Source organism: Pteronotus mesoamericanus, unplaced genomic scaffold (assembly GCF_021234165.1).
Source record: "Pteronotus mesoamericanus isolate MK-2021 breed Mesoamerican mustached bat unplaced genomic scaffold, CSHL_Meso_final contig_26, whole genome shotgun sequence".
Taxonomy (NCBI): Eukaryota; Metazoa; Chordata; class Mammalia; order Chiroptera; family Mormoopidae; genus Pteronotus; species Pteronotus mesoamericanus.
Genome location: NW_026555109.1, coordinates 10,408,372 through 10,432,767, shown reverse-complemented (window position 1 = coordinate 10,432,767; position 24,396 = coordinate 10,408,372). Strand labels below are relative to the sequence as shown.

Here is a 24,396-nt window from a genome sequence, read left to right as displayed (position 1 = left end):
ATGACACTCAGGCAGCTTTCATGCAAAGGAGATATAAGTAAAATAGAGACAACTTCCCCCTCGCCCATGGTAAACAACACGGAAAGGGATATGACTTCTATCATGGACTGCATTATAAGCTTTTCTAATAATAATTATAAGAAGAAAAAGCCTCAAAAAATCTGTTCATTTTCATAATATAGGGTCTGATAAATTAGTGTGATGGAATCAAGCTTGTGTTGTGCTCATTTCCTTTCATATATTTTTTGAAAACCACTCTCTAATTCCTACATCCCAGGGGAAATAATAACATATTTTCTAGGTAATTAAAACTTTCTCAATTTCACTGGTACAGAGAGTAACAACTAAATTAGTTGGATTAGAAGTATTTCAACAGGGGACACAAATCACGTTCTCTAGGTTTTGATTACATTTTTATTGTGCCACACAATCTTGAAATTGACTCAACTTTTACATAGAATTGTTCCTGATAGGACTTGTGGGGAAGCATGAGAAACTATGTCACTCTGAAGTTGACTCAGATTTTGAAACTTATCCTTTCAGAGGATGTTGCAGGGAAGAATGAAAAATAGAATGTGCCTTTGTTTAATCACGTTCTCATTGTAGTGGTTTTTATATTGTTTCTACATATTAGTCATAAAAAGCAATAAAAGGAGCAGCATTGCATGTAACTCCTTAACATCTGTGATGTGATAGATTTATAAAAGAGCTCAGTATATTTTTTGAAAATTTTTGACATATCTTTCATCTCATCAGTTATTAGTGAAATCTGCTAAATATCCATTGCCATTATTTTCCAATTTCATGTGGCACATAAGATTAACAAGTTTTTAAAAAGCCTTTTATAATTTACATAGTGAATACTTTTATAATAGTTGTTATTGAACCAAATAAGTACCCTGAGTGTTGAGTGAACCACTGTACAATTTTTCTGCTTTGAATATGAAACCCTTCATGTATCATTCATGTACCAAATTGACTAACTTGGTGTCTACATTGCAAAATAACCTGTCAGTTCAGAGAAGATAATCAGTCAAAACAGTTATTTGGTGTCAGGTAGGAATGAATTTTCTCTTTTCAAAAGGTTTTGTTGGTGTCATAGCTCAGGCTATAAAGCACATTTATTCCAGGAATATTATCTTTTTTTTTGGAAACTATAACATTCCTCTGATCTGGAATAATATGAAAGACTGTATTAGGGAACGATGAATAGGAAATGAACATTGGGATTGAATGGAACAAAGGAGACCTAATCATATTTTTTTCAGCATGTCATTTATAAACTTTGAATTCTTGCAAACATTGTGTATAGGCAACAAGTGCCTCACATTCAATGCAGCATTAGTATATATAGAAAGGAAAGATGGAAATGATGTTTTTTTGCAATATCTCCAAGACATTTTTAAACATGCTCTGCTATACAGGACCTTAAATAAAGCTTTTACATTAAATTGTCTAATCACTTAAGAATGTAGCTAATTATTTGGAGGGAGTGATTCATATCTGTGCTGTTTTCTGCTAAATGCAAAAAGGTTGACATTTTCTAAGTCATTAGGATGCTCTCCTTTTAACCTTTTTTTTTTTAATCAAAAGAACTATGTTTTGTTTTGTTCTGTTTTGTTTTGTTTTTTATTTCAAGTTATATTGCCTCTGGATGAAGATGGATCTAACTTTGTATCTATATAAAGCTGCAAGAAGAGGTAGGTTAGGATCAAATGATCAGACCCTAGAGGAAATTTATCTTTAAAGGCAAGAACAAGTGATACTCTATGTGGGAGTTTTGTGTCTGCACCATGATTGTTGGTAGTTCTTCAGCATAAATGACTCTAGGGTCCTGATAGGCAGATAAAATCATATGCACATGTGATTAAAATGCATACTGGGGAAAGCGAAGGGTTATGCAGGAGAAATCTGTGTGTTCAAATTAGAGATTTATGTAGAATGGACATTTTCATGATATTAACTCTTCTGATTTCACCTATAAGTGGAACCTAATGAACAAAACAAACAAATGAGCAAAATAGAACCAGAGACATGGAAACAAGGAACAAATTGACAGTGCCCAGAAGGGCAGGGGGAGGAGAACAGTGGAAGAAAGAAGGGGAATGGTCCAGCCGAGGAACACGTATAAAGGACCCATGGTAATGGACAATAGGGTGGGGATTGACTGAGGGGGTGGAAGGGTTGGGGGAGAGCAATGCGGGAATGAGAAAACTGCAATTGAACAACAATAAAAAATAAAAATTTTTCCTTTTTAAGAAAAAATAAGACTAAAAATAAAGATTTATGAAAGTCTATGGTTTAGTACATTTGAATGTGTTATTTTAAGTGTGGCCTGAAAATATTACCTAATATTTACCTTGAAAGTGTAGAACGTGAACATCTCTTTCTCTTCTGGCCTCCCTCTCCCCTTCTCCTTTACTGAGGAATCAAGAGGAAGAGTGGTGTTGGTGATCCTGCAAGGAGCCTGATGATCAAAAGAGGAGTTGAGGGAGGGTAGGGAGCTAAAGGTCAAAGGCCATAGATATTGGTATCTTTAATCTTACAATTTAACTATGTCTCTCCAACAATTCATATTCAAATTTTTACAACAAAGATTAGAAAGAATCTAAGCACATTTTCATAAACATCCACACATTTACATACTCTGCAGCTATTTTTTTTAAATGACATTGATTGTATTATAAAAAAAGAGGAAAAAGACATTGATCACATTGTTTATAAAATACCTCAGGACAGGTTAAATTTTAAAACAGTGCAGAGTAATGTGTCTAGTATGCTACCTCTTTAGGTAATAAAGAGAGAAATGAAAGTGCGTGTGTGTTGCATGTTTGTGTATGTGTAAGACTATGTGTGTTGGGGGGCATGCACATTTGTGTGTATTAAACAGTCTGGAACGATATATAGTATGTCATGAGAATGGTTGGTGGGTGTGAGGGTTGGAGGCAACAGATATCAGAATAAGAACAAGAATTTTTATTCTATAATTTATTGACTTATTTTGCTTTCTAAGCAATTATGGATAAATTACTATTCAAAATAATAAAATTCACATAAATAAAGGCTTATGTCAATTTTAAAAATTATATGAAAACAAATAACTTACTTGTAGAAGGTATTATACTGTGTTTTTTTCCCCCAGAACTACAGATTGAGGAGAGTCTGATATCTTAAGAATTTTTACTAAGAGACTCCAGTATACTATGGGAGACAAGAGTTACAACAAATAATCTGAATCTTAAGAGCTTTAATAATTGCCTCCGACACTTTCCCAACAGTCACATATAATATGTACTTACATTTGTTTAAACCATACAATGTCTTAGTAGAAGAGCATTAGATAGTAACTAAGACAAAATTTGCATGCTATCTCTACCGCTTTCAAGTGCCTTTAGATAATCCACTAACATTCCTGAACATTTAGTTCTATGTTTTAAAGTGGGTATGACTATTCTTTTATCACTAAGTTATTTTTCATCAAGGAGTTAATCCTATGATATTCAAAACCTTTTACAAATGGTAAAGTACAATGCAAATGGAAATTGGTGATATTTGGTTATTTTGTTATACAACTAGGTCATGGTTATGCTTCAGTCAAGCAAATCTATATGTTGACATACTAGTCATATTATTCATATGTTTTCATTTTTTGTCCTTAAAATGTTTTTGCATGTTATTTTCTCTTCATCTAGAAAATACATTGTCATCCTTTGACTCAAACTAATTTCCTCCTTTCTATTCCTTGATTAAATATTATCTAGTCCAAAAAGTCTTTTCTAATCAATATTGTGTTCTTTATGTAGCCCTGTTATTTGCTTAATTAATGAATAGATGTTTATGACCATTTACTGTGTTTTAGAATTCTCAAGAGATGGGGAAACACAGAGAACAACTTCACCTTATTCTTTTTACTCCACAGCAAGTTTGCCCCAGCTCTGCATTTCTATAAAGGTTTTGTACAGTTGACTAAAACTATACATAAACAGAAAGAAACAATGGTGCAAATACTACATTTACTTATATTTAATTTAAGACTTTGGAATATTTTTGCATTTAAAGTTCTTAAGCATTCAAAACATTTCCAAGAGTAGGTTCAGAGATACAGCTTAAAGGAAATTAAATTATTTTCTGATATCTTTACTGTTCCAAAACTCAGAAATGTTTTCTTTCTGAGTAGTACAGACCTTCAACTGAACATGTGATTGTACATGAAAACAATATTTTCAAAAAAAATGCATATAAAGAAAAATAGCTATATATAGAATATATATTATAAATTTATATGCATATATTTTATATATATTAAAATACATATATTTGTGTTTCTTTGAATACAGACTGAAAAGGAAGTCATGACAGGAGATATTGAAACAGTCAAAAATTTATAAACTCTCTCACTTGAATTTGAAAGAAAGACTAGTCCTAGACAATACAAAGTTGATTATGTGTTTGTGTTTTATAATTTCTGCTATCTGTGAATTCTCATGAGGAAGCTATAGATCCAGTGATTCAAGTTGTCCTGATCAAGTTTTGTGCAAAACCCACTTCAATCTAAAGAGCCTGTCCTTGGCAGCAGAGGTAACCTATTACCTAAATTCTTTTGTTTACGCTAGAAATAATTTATTTAAAAATGTTTCTACCTCTACTGATACACCATTGACATAACATTGTATAAATTTAAGGTATATAATGTGTTGATTTGAAACACTTAACTATTGCAAAATGGTTACCACCATAGTGTTAGCTAACATCTGCATCATAGTTACCATTTTTTTTGTATGATGAGAACATTTAAGATCTATTATCCTAGCAACTTTCAAGTATATAATACAATACTAATACTTTTAATCAGCCTACTGTACATTAGATCTTCAGGACATGTTGCTCTTATAACTGGGAGTATGTATCCTTTGACCAACATCTCTCCATTTTTCCCACCCTGACAACCGACATTCTGCTTTCTATGACTGCAGCTTTTTTGCTTCCACATATATGTAATATTACACTGTTTTTGTCTTTGATATACTGACAATACTGTACATTTTCTTGGTCAAATCAGGTTTATTTGATGATCTCTACAATTTTACATGTTGTAGTGAGTTTCTTTTTCAGATATACATGGTCTCATATCAACGTTTTTCCCATTTTGATGGAAAGCCACTGGAGATGGCATCAATCACTCCCAATTTCACTGATATGACAAGTTTCTATAATAGTTTCTAAAATGATTCCCTATAGGGTGCACTGTCTAAAGAAAAAAATATAAAAATAATGACTTAATCTGAATTGGATCAAAAATGGAATGATTTTTTTCTGGTGAATACTGATGTGTTCATTGACTAATCACTGATATTCTACCCAGGCAGATTGATTTGTGAATCCCTGGGGTTAAGGTAACTCCAGGGATTTATATGGTATGTGTTTCTCTTTTCTGTAATTTACCTCCGAGTTAAGCAGAAGAAATTCATCATAGATAGAGGGTCAATGAAATAGAGTAATTAATTTTGGAAACATTTTCTCAAGGATGTATTTCAGATATAATTCCATGAATCACAGCATCATCTCCTACATAGAGCACAATTTTATTCCTTGTTACTCATGGCAGAACAGCTTTAGGAGCAAAGAGGGAGAAAGGATTAGGTTCCTCAGTTCTTCAGGAAATCACTTTGATCAGAACCTCAGGGATTGGAGTCCAATGTGATTTCTGCTTACGAGGTGAGAGTCTGGCCTAGGCCTTCATTATGGATACCCTCATTGCAGTAATGTGACTCAGTTTTTCTCATGGATTTTGAGGGTTCAGTATTTGAGTAGGGAATGACAAGTCAGATACCCAGGTATTATATTCAAACATGACTGGGTTTTAAATATATGTTGTCCCTGTGAAACAAGAATACCTAGAAGCAAAAAGTAATATCCTAACAACTGTAAGACAGGAAACAAAATGCAACCATTTGAAAGTGAGAGACTGATAGCAGTAGCGACAATGGGGACAGAAGGCACTGAAAACAAGATAATCCTTTGCTAGGACTGTGTTTCTGATGACTCAACAATCCTTTCTCTGTAATTTTATGTCTGCCTAGTTTATCTTAAAAGTTCACTAAACATGATTCTTTTACTGTCTTGTTTCTCATGGTTCACAGCTTCTTGATAGAGATTAGAAAGTCAGCATTGTCACTAATAAAAGTTATGTTCCCTTATGTTCCTACAATTTTTTTTATCCTTAGGAATCTTAATAATACTAGAAAAAATTTATTAAATTAAAAAATACAATAAGAAAATATTCTTACCGACCTTGAAATATGCAAACTACCTCAGGGGACTGCTGCATTAGTGCTGTAATTTATGACAGGAGAATTTGATGAAATTGCAGGAAGAATTAAGATAGTCAGATATAATTACTAACTTAAAGATCAAACAGAACACTACATCCCTTTCATGATGGGGTGGGTCTGAACCAAAACTTTCAAGATCATAAGTTGATTTGGTCTTAATTGCATGTTCTACTTTGCAGAATGATGCTCTCTGGGACTGCCAGTGAGATGTATATTGTATTTAAGCTCACATTATGCTAGGTGAAATAAAGGTATATCACATTATGCTGTGCAGGTGTGAATGACATGAAATGACATGAGCCTTCTCTAGTGAAGCTGAGAGAGAGGGAGAGAGAGGGACAGAGAGAGAGAGACAGAGCTGATCGATAAGAGAGAATGAACATGAAAAAAAAATTACTTTCAGTACTGTGGAATAAATACATTTTCTCTTCAAATAAACCAAAGACATTTTGAAAAACTTAGCATCACACAGGAATGGTGACTAATTGGTTGAAGGGAAGCTTTGAGTTAGGATAGGTGTGTCCACTATACCGTTCCTTCACAGAAAGTTCCATATTTCTCTACTACCTGGTTCTATAGGAATAGAATATCAAAGAAAAAATATGATTGAGTTAGAAATACACTTTATATTTAGGAATCTACATATTTCATATGACTTGTTGGTTGGGCATCATCGTGTACTGAATACATACATCAGTTTTCATTTTATACTTTTAACTGTCCATGGAGCAGACATGGAAAAATCAGGTTCTTATTGCTGTGACAAAGTCATTTTGTGCAATAGTATTATAGACCTCTGCCCATCTACCAGGGAATCTGCACATGTGGAAGGCATCTTATAGTTAATTAAGCTGAGAAATGTGGCACATAAAGGGTCTAGCTGAGAAAGAATCTTGTTCTAGATTTCTGAACATTCAATTATAGAATTGCAAGGCTGGAGCCTTTCTGTTCTTCTTAGAATTTCCAGATGACACATACAATTAGAGATTATCCTGTCTCATTTAAACAATAGCACATTATTCCCCATATAGATTATCTCTATTAATGTCTGATGGCCCTTTGTGGCTCAGGTATTGATAGTTGTGGATACCAAAGGTTTTTCCCAGTTGATAAAATCATCACCATGCTCTTGAAATCCTCTCTCTGGCTCACCATCAAATTGTGGTTCCATGTGTACTTTGATGATAAGCTTCTTGTCTAAGGATTGGTAGCTTTTTTTTTCTGTTCTGGAGAGATTTTTGGAACAGATTTATTTCAAACATCACAATTAAGGATTATTCACTTTTAAAGTCCAAAAAAAGCCAACTGGAAAATTCCAGGAAAAAAAAAATGTTCAGCTGATTTGTGCCAGATTAGTTGATAATGGGCACACAGAAAGAAAGATACCTGTTTCTTTCCAAACCTCTAACTATTTATGATACAAGAAAATGACAAGAAAACAGAATGTCCAGGCATTGGAGTCTCTAAAATTTTGATATTGGCCTCCTCTGGGAAAAAAATTAACTTTGGCTACTGCTATTTTGGTTAAACCTTGGCATGGTTATGTTTTATGTCTATGGGATATACACTACGTATAAGAAGAGCTGCATTCTTGTCCCAGATCTGCCATTATCTAGTTGTTTACCTTGAGGCAAGCTACTTAGCAAGCCCCTCATTCATATGAGTCAGATGGCAGAATTTGATGATCCCTGAGTGCCTCCTAGTTCAAATAGTGTGTGATTTTCTATAAGACTGGAATTTATTAGATGGTGAATATTTTTTATCTTTACAAGTTTGACTTTAGTAAAATGTATATTTGGTCATGATCCAATAAAGAAAAGTGCAGTGCACAAAAGATTTTATGTATTCCAGCAACCCAATCTGAATTATCTGTTATAAAGCAACATTTCTTCCAAAATCCCCATTAATCACCAGGGTTCATGAGGGACATTGTTTTGCTGTGAGGTGGTAACATACTTAATGATGGAGTGCTGCTCCTGGTGTTCTTCCAGATATCAGATGAAGAGGATCTCCTAGAGTAGCAATACTAGGAGTAAAGAGGAAGGGACAGATATTAAGAGGCATTTAGAAATAAATTAGCAAATCTTTGCCATTTTTGCCACATATTATTTAGCCCATGTCCAAACTGTCAAGTTGTTTCCTTCCCGTGCCATAAGTCTTCAAACTTCTTCACCATAACCCTGACACAGGTGAAGTCCACCAGCCAGGCCTGCAGAATGAACCTCAAATCCAGCCAATCCTCTCTCTACTGCCAGCATCTTGGGCCTTGCACTGTCATCTCTCTCACCTGGATAGCTGCAAAACATTCAGAGCGGTCTCTTGTCTTCTATTCTCATCTGGATTCCATTTCATTTTCCACACAATGGCCAAATAATCTTTTTAACATGTAAGTTAGAATATGTCACACTTCCATTTAAAACTCAAGGATCTAATTTAGAGGAAAGACCCTTATGACAAAAACACTTATGACAAAATATGACCCAGTGGCCCTATGACCCAATGGCCCACAAACCTCCAGCCCCTACCTTCCTTTGCCTTTTCTGGCAATGTTTGGCCCATACTGTAAGTGTTGGGTTTCTTCCGGCTTCATCCAATCACAGCTGATATCTCTGTTCTTCAGAGGCTTTTCCTGATTGTTTTACTTTACACCTGCCTGTATTTCCTGTCACAGCACTCTGTTTATCTGCTCTGTAGCACCTTTTCAACTGTAGGTAGTTTTTATCATATTTGTTTTCTTTTTTATTATTTGTTTGATGAGAGCCAGGGTCATGCCTGTCACATCCATTGAAGGAATATTCTAATAAGTATGTGTGGAATGAAAGAATAAATGAATAAAATGCATTTATTGGTTTAGTTTTAGTTACCTGCACAACCACTTCTAAGAATGAGACACAGCAAAATTGTGACAAGGGAAAATGATCAGAAAAATCCTGGATCATGTACGTTATTCAGAGTGGCAAGTTACAGGCAATGAGGGCAGCAGGAAAACACCAGGGACCAGGGTATTGTGGAAATGCTGAAGAGAAAAATGAAAGGGGAAAATGAAAACAATATCAGGATATCTAAAATAAGTTACCTATTCCCATCCACATAGTTTTGCTTTCAGTGAACTTCTTTCCATTTGTCACTCTTTTTCTGCTTTATCTAACAGATTGTCCTGCCTTGCCTTATTTTTTAATCAATTTTTTTGTTTTTCTTTTAGCTTTTTTCTTATTTTTGCCTCCTCTAGCCCAGGGAAGTCCCCCAGGCTCAGTCTTATCGGGTCCTCTTTATTGGAGCTCTTTTGACAGGTCATTTGCCATCCATTGTGGTGACGGTCAGTCTATTGTTAATTCTTGAGAATTGTTATTTTCTTATATCACAGACAGGTAAATAAAACCAAAATGTTCATTCAGCTTCTGATAACTTGCTATTCAAACAACTGGCTATAGGAAACATTATATTTTTTCTTATTGATGCAAACAGTAAAACTATAGGATCCTTTTACAGAATGACTATAACTAATGGTTCTTTGTAAGACAGTTCAATGCAATCAATGGATTGTAAATTAAGTGATTCCTTTCATCGGGCACTTAAAAAAGAACTTCATATCATAGAGTATACTTGGATTGCTTCATCAAATGGAAACCAGGTCTTTTCAAATTTTCATGGTTAAATTTAGAGAGACATGAATAGGCTCAAATTTTAAAAAGCAAGATTTACAATGTAAAATGCCTAATATTTTTATTTGGATTATTAAATTCCATGACAAATTGAATGTATGTGCCATGAATTTACCTTGCTAAATGTTCACTTATTATTGGATAACTAATGTATTGGATAAATCCTATTTTGCATATACAGGTGGCATTTCTATATAAAATTATTCTTTATAATGATTAAGTTGGCTGCTATACATTAAGAAAAAAACAGTAATTGCTCTATAACAGTTTTTCACTTCTCCGTACCTTGATGTTTTATTTCTGTATTTCTCTCTGCGGGTGGCATCTGACTGTAAACCCAGCATTATTGCAGTCCAGGAAGGAGAGAGCACAACAAAGTGCTTTTGAAATTGCTTTTACTGGCCATGCTCAATCCACTGTGGTTGGGAGTTCCTGGCAGCAAGGCACCGGCTTGTCCTTTTACTTCTCTCACTATTCCTGATGACCCAGAGCACTGTATGTCTTCTCATATGAAAGCTTGTCTGGCATTTGTTCTACAAGGAGGGATGAAATAGCAGCTACTGACATTTGCTTTGGACTAAAGGAAGAAAGGGTAAGCATCTGGTTATCTGAGCTCAGTCTTGTAATAGGTAGGTTTTCAGAAGGCTTCCCTGAATTCTATTTCAAAACCAATTTGTATTTTTTTAAACTTTAACATTTTTCATCAAAAAGAAAATGAGATCGATGGTTTTGAATGAGATTTTTTTAGGAGTCTGGTTACGGTACATATGAGAACAAAAGACTTAGCGCTTGTGGAGCTGAAACTGGCTAATTGCTCTTGCATTATTACTAAGAGGGATGATGACATCAATGTGACTTGGAGACTTCTCACAAAAAAAACAGGGAAATTGTCAGGTACATTTAAAGAAATCAGTTTTTAAAAAGCAAGTGCCCACTTGAAACCTAAGCATGTGTGTGTTGTAGAATTTTAGTCTTAACAAAGACTAAATATATATTATATGTATGTACATATATAGTATATTTATATATATATATATATTTTGATGTAGGAATTAACTTTCACACCACTTCTTACCTTCATCAGTAGCATAGAAATTTCATGAGAGCAACTGTCATTTATTGAGTGTCTACCATCTGAGAGGCACTTTAGATTCATTTTCTTCAAACTCACAACAACCCCTTGAGATTTATATCAATGTACCCACTTTACAGGTTAGGACTTTACAAACCAGGCATTATAAAATTCTAGGAGACCGTGGAGTTTTATTTTATTTACCTTATTTTATTTCATTTCATTTTTAATGTTTTATTATATTCTTTCCATTACTATTTAACTCCCTTATACCTCCTTCTCCCTTGCAATCACTACACTGTTGTCCATGCCCATGAGGGACCATGGAGTGTTAAAATGGCAAAACTGAGATTATAAACCAGGAACATGAGTATTTTCTAGAAATGCCCCAGTAACTGTAGACAAACTATAAGAAGAGTCAGTCGTCAAAATATGAGAGAAAATTACCTCCAGTTACAAATGGACTGAGGCAGAACAAAGTCCCAATAGTGCCCTTGTTAACGGATCCAAATTAGATTGCTTTGAAATAAATACAAATCAAGCCTAGTATGTTTTTTTTCACTTTGCAGGACAAATAAAATTTACTTTAGAGAAATCTAAATCACTAGTACCTCAGAGAAGGATCTTAGCAAAGAAAAGTTAGAATCAATCAACTAACTATTCAGCTTAGGAACAAGATTTGTGTTAATAAATTAACAGTTTTAACTTGTATTTTGTTTTTATTTATCACTAAATACACTTTCAGTGTTTTTTCTCAAAAGTTCTTAAGCAATGTAAAGTTGACAGGGAGATAGAGACTGTTTCCTTGGGGAATGGCCTACCCAAGTCTTCTGCTTAATTTAGTCATTGTGTTGTAAGTGTGGCAAGGATTGCAAAATGCTTGTTTTGTGGCTTTTTAATGTACATGTGAGTTTAAACGCTAGAAAACACATTTTTTCCCTCAAAATATGCATTTTGTCTACAGTGTGGATAGGAATGAAGAATTCTGTTCTTTAGGGTACATTAGGAAATCTGTCAGAGTTTTGACTATTGAGTAGTTAAATTCACACATCCCCAGGTTGTGTCCCGTGATGGAATATGATGAGTGATGCAGCCTGGCTGGGTCTACATGTGTTTTTGGAAGGAATGAGCTGGTGCATCAGAGGTGAGACATTAGATTCTCAGCATGGGAATGAACTGTCTGCTAAAAAATGTTTCAATAAACATTTTCTTCAACTAATATGTTTCACTGTGTAGAGGGCATATTTCCCAACAGCAATGACTCCATCCGCTTTGCAGAACCACCCTTGTCTAGTTCTCTAGCAACACACTACATGGGAACATAAGCCATCTTTTCAGGCCCGTGGAACATTGCAGTGTCATATATGCATGGATGGAAATTTTCAAGAAAGACTAAGTTAGTATTCTTTCCTTCCTACTAACAGAGTCTCATTTTCTTAACAAATCATTTTTTTATGAAACCCATAACAAAAGTACCCATAGCAGAAGCAAATAGATGGGAATATTAAAAACAAAAGCATGATAATATATAATTAAGTAATAGGCTTAATTATGAGTTTATTGATGAGTTGAATCTGATAAATCTGCACAGCTAAGTCTTGAATCAATTAACAGGGGAGGCTGAAGAATGTCTATTTCTTTTAGAACAGTTGGCTGTGATGTCCAGTTAGGTTGGAAAGGGAGCAGAAAGATGTGTTACATATTTAATGTCATGAACAGTAATAGCTTAAAACAATTTGCTAGAAGAGAAGTACATCAAGTTCTTAGAATTTTGATTTAAGAAAAACGCAGGATGCTACTAGATATGATTATATGAAATTTTGACCTTTTCACAAATGAAAGTCATGCTTTGAACAGAACCTTCTTTAAAATTGTCCTTTAAAGGGTAGCAGGGCAAAGCAGCTTACAGTATATCTCTGGGGACAACTGTGATTAAACTCTGAAACTCAACCATCCTGTGACCTTGTGCAAATTACGAGGTCTCAGTTTTCTCATCTGGAAACAGAAATAATACTGTATCTACTTTAGAGTATACTTTAAAAGAAGACAAGACTGCATGCAAAGTGCTTAGCATAGGGTCTGGCACATAGGAAGCATTCAGAAAAGAAAAGTCATTCTATCTGTAAAATATCAATAACCTGACAGGCATTGAAAAGTTAACATTATCCTTGTTTGTTACCTGTTGCATATATATGGGTATTGTATAGGAGACTATCACATTATCTAGAAAAACTTAAATTTGATTGCTGGATACCTTTCTTCTAATTGTCCTTGTAATACATAATCTTCAACCTTGAATGTCATGGTGATTTTCTTATCTATATTATTTTCTAGAGAGACAAATTTCCTACAGCTCCTTAACCAGAGATAAGAATTTATTTTTTTATGATTAACCATCAAGTGATAAGCAACTGAGACAGTGGTCTACAGTTTTTGTGATTATATTCCATAAGATATGATGGTCTCATCTGAGCAATAATGTATTATATTGGAAAATCTATATTAACTATATAATAAGAAAATCTTTAAAGTTATTTAAACTTTCTTACTTGCACACAGTTAAATATTTTTATAATCCACTTAATTATTCAAGGACTTAATGACTGCCTGCAAGTATGTAGATATAATTACTATACATGCCACTATACAACTTATTTAAATAAAGAAATCAAATAATATTTCTTTATTAGATTTCTTTTTAATAATTAGCACTTGTTAGCTTCTTGTCCTATTGTAACAGTTAAAATGGACAGGTAAAGGCTGGATAGGAAAAAAATAAAAACAAGAGCTCTTAAAATCACATTCAACCTTATTACTAATTTGGAAATTAATTTAAAGTAAAAATAAATAATAAAATGGCATTATGTATTCATTGGATTTACAAAAATTTAAGTATTTGGCAATGGCAAGTATTGGTTAAGATGTGGAAAAATGGGAAGTCAGACTGCTAGAGAGGGTAAAAAATTTGGGGAGCAATTTGGAAATATGAGGGGTGACAAATTACATCAGATAAAAAGTGAGAAAAAAAATAAGCTACAGTCAGTAAGTAATGCTAATGAATGGGAAGGCTGCTATCTCAGATAAGGTGGTCAATATCTTAATAAAGTGATATTTGATTAATGACCTTAATGAAGTAAGGGAGTAAACTCTGTAGTCATGTGGAGGAAGAAGATCCTATGATGAAAGATCAGTAAATTCCAAAGCATGTACATTAGAGGAGCCATTGTAATTTCTTACCAGATAAAGTAGAATAATAGAATTTCTGCTTTGCTTATATAGACAAGACTGAGGAAGGAATATTCTTGAGATAAGAATGATTAAATATTTGGTTCTTGGCATATTAAATATGATATGCTCATCAGGTATCCAGGATATTATGTTGTCTGGGTAATTGTATATATGAAGATGGTTCTCAAGGGGAATGTGCAGGGCTAGAGGTATATAGTTGGGAAATGTCTGTCTATCAATTGATTTAAAACTATACAACTGGCCATGATTACTGGAAACATGAGTATAAATTTTAAGGACTGAGCCTTGGGTTACTTAAGTATTTAGAGATTGGAAGATAAGAAGATTAAACAAAAAGATAATAAAAATTGTTACAAAGATAAAGGCAGAGATCCAAGAATTATTGGTGTTTATAATGTAAAAATAAGTAAAAAATAAATTATATTAAAGAAAAATTGTGTGTGCATGTGTCCATAAAGCACTATCTGGGCAGATAGAAAAAATGTTAACATTAGTTATCACTGTCTAGGTGATATGACATCAGGTTTTAGATTTATCCTTATCTTTTATTTTTTACTATACTGTTGATTTTTTAAAGATAATTGTGTATTTTTACAATGAACAACACAAATTTTTTTCATTGAAAAATATCAGGCAGGTTTTTCAGTCAGGATAAGTTTTTATTTTATTTACCATTTACCATTGAAAAAACATTGACTATTTTTCTTTTGTAAACTTCTGCAATCTTCATCCCTGGAAACATGACATTGGCACAATTCAATACCTTTTATGTTACTTCTATTATTTATAAGAAAAGAAAGCCTTGGAAAGAAAGAATTTTCATGGGTGTGAGACTGATAGTTTCATCTGGATCTTAAATGTACAACCTAAAAGTCAAGTACTTTCACTGTCTTTATTATATGAAAGTTTTAGGATGAATGGTACGGAGGATGGGGTTTTAGATGAGATAACTTACTGTAGAAGTTTCCTAAATCTTATACCAAATACATAATTTAAACCATCTTTGCCCTAATTCCCCTAGTCTACATGTGCAGGAGTGCCATGTGTGTTTGTGAATGTGGGAGAGTGTGCGTTTCACATTCGTTACATTACACAAGTCACTAGGCATTAAGGCAATTATTGTGTTGGCCAAAAGTTTACTTATTTTTTTTCCATAAAGTAAGACACATTTTTTTCATTTTCAACAGTAACTTTATTGATTTGGATATTTTGAGTATGTCACTATTTCACACATGATAAAACATTGATTGTTCTCAGTTAATGTCTTGATTTGATTGTTACCAACTTCAACTGGTTCACCCAACTGTGGAGCATCGCTCAGCAAGAAATCTCCAGCATGAAACTTCTCAAATCACTTTTGATACGTTCAATAAGTCACAGCACATTCTCTATACAAATCTGTGTTTCAGTTACGTTTTTACCTTTCTTGAAATAATAAAACATAATAGGCTGAAAGTGTTGCTTATTTTCTTCCATCTTCAATATTAAAATGGCTACACGAAAGTCGCCGATTATGATAAGCTTTTTTTAAATGCACGCTGATATGACAGCTGTCATAACACAATCTAACATAATTGTTTTGAATGAAATTAAAGACAATTAAGTGCTACTAGACCCATCTTATGGAAAAAAGCAAATGAACTTTTTGGCCAACCCAATTCACGTTGCTTTTTGTTAGTATCTTTCATAATAAGTAGACTTTTTCAAGGACTGACTTGAAAAATCTGTTCACTTTATCTAGAAGTGCACATCTAGCTGTCTCAGAGAGCACATATGAAAAGTAGCCCTCTCAATATATACAAAATATCATTTCAATTTTATCTCAATTTAAAAATAGATCAAAATTTCTCAAGCAAATGCCAGGCTGAAACAGGGCAAATAAGGTGACATACCTTAAAAGAACAAATCATTGTTGTTTAATTGATAGGCAATAACTTCAAAAGTTCAACTTCTTAAAGAACAGGCATAATGTCTTTCCGTAAGATAAGTATAATATTGAGTATAAAGAAAATTACCTTTTCCTATGAAGAGGTATTTAAACCTCTTTAGATGATTTGACATAGCATGTTTATTCACCAGATATGAGGTTGACAGAGACCTTAATATTGCAAAACATCTATGCATGACATCTGTGATCTTATATGTGCCTAGATGCTTTCTCTCTTAGTTTACTCCTCCTCCATAAAGATTTCTTCTCTATTGCATTCAAAGTCTGATTTCTCACACACACACCCCCACATCCAAATACATGCACACAAGCTGGGTTTTAGCAGTTTCTGCCCTATAGTCTTTAATATTATTCTTTTTATTCATCTTCTCAGTGGCTAATAGTCAAATATCTAAACTGAAGCGATAGAAATATAAAAAAAATGAACACTGTACTATTAATTGGAGAATAATTTCAGAAATTGATGGCAGACTGGTTATCTGACCATGTATAGAGTAGGACTTTCCTACTCTTTGTGTTAAACTATTTCAAGCTTCTTAAGGCTTAATTTTTTCATTTTATTTGGAATTGTTCTGTGTTTTATCTCATACACCACTCATGGTCAGAGACAATGATGCATGTGATCATTATCTCAGACTGGACATGGTAATCAGAGTTTTGCAGTAATCTTCTTAAGAATTAACTGACAGATATGGAAATTATAAAGCATGCCTCAGGAATAAATATTTTTTCTTATATAAAAATAAATTAGGCTATGAGACTGTACTTATTTAGTACCAGCTATTGGGTGTGGTGTTGAAATAGAGTTAGTGAAGACGGATGGGCCATGGAAAGCGTACAGATACAGGCAACAATGCAAAGCTGTCCCTCGGCACTGCACACCATGGCTATGTTAATGCACTAAATAAAAAAATTTAAGAGGATCTTTTTAAGATTTTTAACATACTAAAGTTTGTGAAGAAGAAAGGAAAAATACCCTGAATTTGTTCTTATTGTTTAGAATGTTTTGTTCAAGAGTCATTTTTCTTAGGGCCACATTATATTCCCATTATGTCCTAGACTTGATGTACTCCAATGACAAGGAAACATTTTATGCTGGCTGTTAGCAAAATGATGATTTTAAAATGACAAGGCCGCAGTTTGATGTAAAAAGGCTGAAGAATTTCAGTTTCCTTTACTATGACACCAAAACACTTCAGGAACACAAGTGGTGGTCTTGGTGGCTGCTGTGCCTGGCAAGTTTTTTGAATCTGTGTGTGTGTGTGTGTGTGTGTGTGTTTGTGTGTGTGTTAGTTTCTGGAACGTCTAACATTTGAAATTATATCATTATAAAGGATAATAAGCTAGTGCCCTGAAAGCATACAAAATTTCAATACTTATTTTTTTTTGCAAAGATTTTCTAGCTTTTAACAGAGTTTTTACTGGGAAAGCACTAGTTCAACCCATTCTTTATGAGGGAAACAACAATATTAATTTCACTTTTATTTTCCAACTTACAGAGATAATTGTCATAGTTGAGTTATGAGTCACTCAAATAGTATTGTATTTTCATGCTTTAAACATACATTTATGTAAACATATGCAATTATTTTAGTTATGATTTTCATTTCTCCTCTCATAAGTTAAACTGTAATGGGGAAAATTTTTTAGGATTACTTAAATGGCTGTAAATGCAGGATTCTTTGATAACCTGCCAAATTGATTAATTTAGGAGAAAACACAGGAATACAAACAAACAAAGGAATAAAAAAACTGGAAGGAGGGGAAGGAGAGGGTGAAAGACTGGTTGTATTAAAACCACAAAATGATTGACTCTAACCTTGGCCACTCAGATGAAAATTATTACTCATATATCACTGCATTTACTCAAGCTGTGGGAGGGAAGAGGTTTCTGGAGTATTTCTATCCATACACCACCTCACACTCAGTTCTATCTTATTTAGTTCCTTTTCTTATTTAGTGTGAAGTATACCTTTATTAGGATGTCTATGTAAATCTACTTTGATTACTTAAAGAAAACTTGGGAACCACTGAAATATTGGATTACCCTGATAGGATCTGTTGTTATTCTCATTCTTACTAGTTCCATTAGGTATTTGGCTCACTGTTTGGTCTGTTTCCTCTTAGCTGCCACAAAAGTTTCACATTTATACATTCTTTGTCAGTAAGTTTTATAATAGTCTTTGTAAACTCTATAATAGAGTTTATAACAATTTGATAATTGTATCTTAGAAAATAGTCACACAAACCCTATGACTTCATAGTTTATCAGTCAAGCCTGGCTAATATACAGCAGTTTCCAGAAGTTTGTAAGGTAAACGCAGAAATATTACAGGCGGTGCCAGTAAAAGGTTGGGCACTGTGATGGAGCAGGTGAGTTACAAAACTACACATGAAGAAAGTATTTGGATTCATTTACATTGTCAATGTGACATGACAAACATGGCCTAAATTGGCACTCATATGCCAATTTAAAGTAATATCCATGTACTGCTACTGAAAGACAGAAATTCAAAACTGAGGGATGGGTAAGTGGTAAAAGAAACGTGTTAGAGATGATTGAGGCTTGTTTCTATACTCTGAGAATGACTCCGCATATTTTAAATAACAATTTTTTGTTCAAAATATTTCTTTGCCATCACCAAATATACAAAATATTTATTTGTGTTGTATGCTGTTGTAAACCAGGAAACCACTTTTTGTTCTTATGATTAATATAAATAAGGATTGTTTACTTATTTTAGAATTAATAGTCTGTAATTGAAACAACTTTATTTTCTTTTAACCAGTGAACAGATTATTTAGTACATGATATTTAAGGCAATAAAATGACACAGTACAATGATTATCCTGAATGTCATGCTTGACAGTGTTTTTCCAAAACAATTGTAAGATATTTTGGAAATTGAGAGGTTAATGACCTCATTTCTGTTCCCTAAAAGAAAAAAATCATACAAATAGAATTCTCACCTTAAAAGCCAGATGTTGAATGTTGTAATTTTTGTGGAATTGTTACCATTTAAAATTTTTGAATTTTTATCTTTACATGACAAATAAAGATCAGACATTTTTTACCTAGCTGATGGTTAGTATTTTTCATGAGAATATTTGTCAAAACAGTGCTTAGAGACTTTTATAATAACAATTTTGGTGTTATCGCAAGTGTCTTTCTTGCCAACAGAACAGGACTAGAAAGAACATTTAATTCCATTCATGTAAAAACTAAAGATTAGCCTGTTAACTGTACAAGTGGAAGTGCCCAATTACCTTCCACTACCTGCTTTCAGCTGAGGTGTCAATGGTTCAGCTAGTGGAGATATGTAACCTGTTTGACTATCCTGACTGATGTTAGAAGTTTTAGCAAATATTGCAAGCACAATCACAGCATTTAATTACTGCCTCGGGGGTATTTTAAAAAATTAGGCAATCAAAGAAGAAACTAGTTTATTAGACAATCTACTTCCTTAATCAGTATCTAATTATACATGAATTGTTGTTTTGGAAATATTTTATTTTACTGTTTCATTTTACAGTTGTAGCCTAATTACACAGAATTCAGATACATTTATATTAAATGTTATGAAACTAAGTGATAGCAGTTGTATTCTAATAACAATAATTTAATGTTTAGGGGTAAATGCCAGTTATTCTCTACCTCACAGGAAAAGAGTATCTTGGAGAGGTCGTTTACCCTCAAACCATTGAAAATGGCTTGACTATTAAAGCAAATTCATAAAACAAAATTTTAAAACTTCCAAAGACTTAACTAAATATGTTATTCATTTAATGTGCTTGTAAAATTACACAATGTTTCTGGAATTCTTTCCTTAAATGAATTTATTATAATAGAAAGGATTTTAATTGATTTTTAGTCAAAAACAACCAAAAGTCAGAATTTGTTTCCAGCTTCTTCTGTAACCCGGAAAAGTCACCAAAAATTTAATGCTGATGAAAATAATACGTGTAAATTTGTCTTTATCTTGATTTTCCTGACCACTGCTAATGAGACAATAGTTATAAAAATGTTAAAAGATAAGAAAGGGAAACATACAATTTGAATAAACAGTTTGTATAATTCAAAAATTGATATTTTATTCTTGACTTCTTGAGAATTCATCATATGCTACCACATTACACACACACACACACAAAATAATTAGAAAAACCAGGAACAAAAATAGCGGTCCAAATATCTTGGCAGTAACTTGTTGCTATTTTCTGTCCGAATATTTTGGGAAAATTTTCAACTAAAATGGATTGTAATTAAATTATTTTGGGCAGAAATGTACCTTGGCCTTTGATTAAGTTGATAAATTTTAGTATTTGTAAATGCTTAATCAATTACTTTAAATGACATCAAGTTATGATATTGGATTTATGCAGGTTTATATGCATTTAAAGATTTGGCTCTCTTTCTCTTTTTTTCCATTTCTCCTGGGAAATATGATTGACTCCGTTTTATACACATGCATAATGCCATCACGATTGTGCCAAGTATAACCCATTCAGAAAAAAAATTAAAAGAACATTTCTTTTTCTGCTGCAGCCGAAATTATGCAGATGTAGAAAATAAAAATTCTAAGACTACATGCCAGAGATTGTTCAAGAGAAATTTACTTTTTTTTCCCTTTTCCAGTCACAAATGTCAGGTTTAGAAATACCAAAACAGCCTTCATCAAAACAATATAATGAGCAAAGTGTTTCTTTAATAACTATACTCTCTCCTCTATTTGTGTGCCCAGACCATTGTATTTTGGATCCTTTTTTCATGCCCAATTAACTGGGGCCTGCCTTATTTTTTCAAATGTGTTTAATTGGTTCAGTTATCTGGGGCTTTCCTTGTGGCCTCTGGACATCTAAGCTGTCATGGTCATGCTTCTCAAATCACTCCACATCCTGTAACATATCCATGTACTATCCTACATCAAATTGCATCTAGTTAGAGATTCCAAATTGTCCAAAGTGATATGGGCCATTAACTTATCTGATTAGCTAATTTCTGTTAAGGCTCTCTGGACCTTAATCCTCAGCCAAAATTTGTTTCTGTCAATAGTGGCCAATCACTAACACTTTGCTTTTGGAAGTTCTTGGATGATACCACCATGAGAATAAAGGAGGCTGTTTATGAAGTACTCATTTTATATGGACATTGCGGAAACAGCCCTTGATGACTATGATACCTTAATTAAATAAGCGTCTGGGAATAAAGACTCTTGTTAAAGCAAGAAACTCTTTACCAGCCATTCAATCATACGCTCATGTATTCATTCATTTATTCAACACATCTTATTGTGCAGGCCCTGAAAAAAGGCACACAGACATTGTATCCTCATGTGGTTTACAGCCTAGCAGGGATGCACTCAGGTGATAGAAATGTATGTACAGTATCTGGTGTCTCTTTGACTCTCCTCCAGCCCAGTTGAAAGTAAAAATAGTCACAATAGAGCTAATGGCAATAATGATAAAAGTTATTGTAGACTAAGAGCTCTACACATACCTCCGATTCATCTGCAGGCGAGCTGTGATGAAATCTGAATCTCAGTCATTGTATTCACTTTTTTAATCACCTGCCAGTTTCTTTCTCTTCATATCAGATGAGAATGCATCACTTTTTCAGATTCATTTATAAAACTGCTTGTTTTTATCCATTCTTACTCTCATTTCTTCTCACCCCCTTTCCTCAAAAGTGACAATAGTATTTGAAATTTTATTTTCTCTACAGAGAAATAGGAATTGAAAAACAATATTCAAATGCAATTGACATAGGGAAAGATTACCCTGGAAGATATATATCAAAAGTATGTGTATTTTGTAAGTCGGTAAGTTTATCTTCCTAAGGGAGTGATTCCTGACTTTTGCACTGTGTATTGTTTGAGACCTTTGTTTCTAAAGCATCCATATATAGCTGAGAAAAGATCCTCAATCCCTGCAATTCATAGGTAGAAACGTTTATCAGTCTTGTTGAATGTCTGTACCTCCCTCACCCTCTTCCCGCTCTCCTGAATCTCAAAGCCAATGGGGAAGCATGTTAACTTTCAGTAGCTTCAACTATCCAGACACTACATAACACTCTAGATATAGTTATAGTAGTTCTATCATTGTGACCTAGGAGCAAGGACAGATAGATGCTCATGTATACAAGTCCCCAAATGAGTGATATGTTTAAGACTCCTGTTTTATGTGAAGATTTCATGAGATTGATCCATTCTACCACAAATTCATGGCTTATAGAAGTATCTTAGGGTAATGGATGATTCGTGGAAAATGTAAGATACTTAATGTTTCTCCTTTTACCATGACATCTTACTTGTTTCTGTTTAATTATTATCCATGTCTTTTCTTTGCACATAAATTTTAAAACCCAAAGGTAACCGAGGCAAAATGTTGAGAATAGTGGAATGCAAGGGTGGCAGCATTTTGTTGATGTTCTTTACTTTTGAAATGCTGTTTGTTCTAATGTATTTTAGCAAAAAAAAAAAAAAGCAAAAAATAATCAGCTTAGGATAACTGAATAAAGGCATGATCTCTAAAATACAAATGCCACACTAGTTTTAAAAAATGCAATATCTAACTATTTAGTCAGGGTCACTGACCTCTTTTCTCTTTGATTGTCAAATGAAAAAATGACAACAGCCAATACAACAACATTCATCTGGTGTGAGTGAATCAAAATTATACCTATTTTTATCATATCAGCAAAAAAATATTTTTTTGATGTGTCACAAAATTTTAGTAATTAACTTATGTGTGCCATAAGATGAAAAAGTTTGAAAATTGCTATCTTACAGTACTAATTTTGAATCCTTTCTCTATAATATGCGAATGTTCCAGTGCCAAACATATGGTAAAAAATAATTAAATATAGACTTTGTGTGAAATTTCAGAGAATTGGTATTTTTCCCCAATTGATAGAATTTTGTGAAATGAGTGATTAAATTAATGAACTGCCATATAGTGTGTTTATGAAGTTGGTATGTGATAACAGTGGAAAAAATCAACTCAAAAAGCATTGCTTTGTTGTTTTGAGGTATTTATTGTTCCAAACTATGATCCAAGAACAGATGGCAAAGGCTGTCAGCTGGGTTGTGAGGCCCCAGCAAGCAGGAGGTAGGTGATGATAAATGATTGGTAATTTCCTACAGTGGAGCAACTATTCAGAAGGCTCTGCCGAAATGAATAGATGCTGGGCTGAAACATCATCCATGGAATCTTGTCGAATACTTTATTTTTTCTGTAAGGAAAGAAAATTCAGAAGTCTTATGCTTGCTTTTGTGTAATCTTCAGAAAACTGACGATAATTTGTTTGCTTCTGAAATAAAATTATTGGCCTTCTCTAAGAGGTGAAACCCCCCTTTTTATTGCAAAATCAGTTGGGTTTTTCTTTCCGTCTATAAGCAGTTGTATTTACCAATTACATACTTCTTGTTTGCTCATGTTTGCCATGCCAGACAGGATTGATTTGTCCCATTAGTTAAAAATTTGGTCAAGTAATTTCCCAAATTTATTGGTATTGATTTCCAGGTGAAAGAAATTCTTTATTTGATTTGCTTAAACAATTGATTATTAAAAATCTATTTTGAAGAGAGATCAGTGACTAATAGAACAGAAAATTTAAGACTCTGAAAATCAAAATAACTCTGAATTATAATTTTATCACATTCTACCTTTGTGTCTATAGTCAATAGCATTATCTTTTTGGACCTCTGTTAATCATCTGCAAAATGAAAAAAAGTCTCTTTCAAGGCTACTGTGAGTGTAAAATATTTTTAATTATACAAGGAAGCCAGCATTATATAGTAGCTAGTCGGCATTTAAGAAATAGTAGCCTGAAATTAAATATTAGTAATAACTGCACTATACTAACACTATTGAAAACACAATGTACTAGATAAGAAAGCATCAAAGCAGGAAGAATGTGAGAACCACCCAGTCTGTGGGCTTCAAATGGAGCAATTCCTGACATAGAAACAGTCTTAAAAATGATGAGACCTGTCTGCTACAGAAATGAACCTCTCTATTTATCATAAATGAAAAGTACAAACCACTTAAAAACATGGGGTAGTTCAGTTAATATTTCTATTTGGTTTAATATTATTTACTTCAGTGATAAAAAATGAGAACCATTTTGATACT

At 33.3% G+C, this 24,396-nt stretch overlaps 1 protein-coding gene across 1 annotated transcript in view; it reads left to right on the top strand.

Moving 5' to 3' along the window:
* The window catches only part of NALF1 (NALCN channel auxiliary factor 1), a 608,806-nt gene that overhangs the window by 226,404 nt on the left and 358,006 nt on the right, over positions 1-24,396 (top strand). The window lies entirely within an intron of this gene.